Here is a 1,370-nt window from a genome sequence, read left to right as displayed (position 1 = left end):
GGATTATAATCTAAAACTGACAGACTCAGGATTATAATCTAAAACTGACAGACTCAGGATTATAATCTAAAACTGACAGACTCAGGATTATAATCTAAAACTGACAGACTCAGGATTATAATCTATGACTGACAGACTCAGGATTATAATCTATGACTGACAGACCCAGGATTATAATCTATGACTGACAGACTCAGGATTATAATCCAAGAGTGACAGAACAGGGACTAATCTAAATTTAAAACAAATCTGACAGATCAGCTGTTTCTTCTTTTGTTTTGGTTTTAAAATCTTGTAAATCGTTGTGAAAGTCTCAGAAACTGTTCGGCAAATACGACCAATGTTTTTTTTCGTCAGTTATTTTTCTGTTAAGATTTGTTTTTTTTTCTATGTTTTGTTTATTTTTGCAATTTGTTTTTCTCTGTTGCTTTATATTTATTTTTATGCGTTTATTTTTGTTTTACGTTTATTTTTTGTGTTATAACTTATATAGTTTCCAGTTTTGAGCTCAGATTAGTGGGAGTCAATGGGAGTCAATGGGAGTCAATGGGAGTCAATGGGAGTCAGAGTTTTAACAGAAAACCAGACGTTTCACAGCAGCGTGAGAAAATAAAAACATCTTCATTTTTAGATTTAAAAAAATCCTGTTTTAATTTTGTCGACTAAAAACAACTAATCAGTCACTGAGGAGCTTTCAATGACTACCTTCAGGATTTTAATCCTGAACATCCAGTGTTTCATGAGATATTTCAGAGGATAAAGTTGAATTTGATCTTTTTATTCAGTTCTATTGTTGTAGAGTTTATGGTATATTTCACTGCTATATTAGCCTGGTGAAAACCAGCCCCCTGTTCTTCGTTTTGCTTCGTACAGAGGGTCTGGACTCTCGGCTATTGASAAGAGATTGCTTCCTGGAGGCGTGGCCTCTGTTGAAGTTCAAAACGATTGGATCTGATTTATTCAATCACTAACGGGTCACTGTGAAGGAGGCTAAGCTAAGAAGCTAACCAGAAATCGTGTGCGCTGTAAACGACCCTACTGAGAGAAGTGCCGATCCAAACGAGACTGTAAATAMGTCTTTGTGAGAGAAATTTAATTTAATTTGAAGCCTTACCAACACAAACTGGCTTCATTCACTTCCTCCACGGACATTAAACCACTAGACACTGCGCAGAAAATCAACGTCGTTCAAAACTCCTCCTTCTGTTCTCTGATTGGCCCAGGTCGTCTGCGGGAGAAATGCCAGAGGAGGGAAACTAGAACTGAGCAGAACTGTGTAGAAAGGTAAGGACCAGGGGTCGGATTTATAAAACTGGCGTACGCACAATTTGAGCCCAGAAACTTGCATACGCCACTTTTTACGCCAAGGT

The sequence above is a fragment of the Austrofundulus limnaeus genome, unplaced genomic scaffold, assembly GCF_001266775.1.
Source record: "Austrofundulus limnaeus strain Quisiro unplaced genomic scaffold, Austrofundulus_limnaeus-1.0 Scaffold1484, whole genome shotgun sequence".
Lineage (NCBI taxonomy): Eukaryota > Metazoa > Chordata > Actinopteri > Cyprinodontiformes > Rivulidae > Austrofundulus > Austrofundulus limnaeus.
This window is presented reverse-complemented; position numbering follows the sequence as displayed.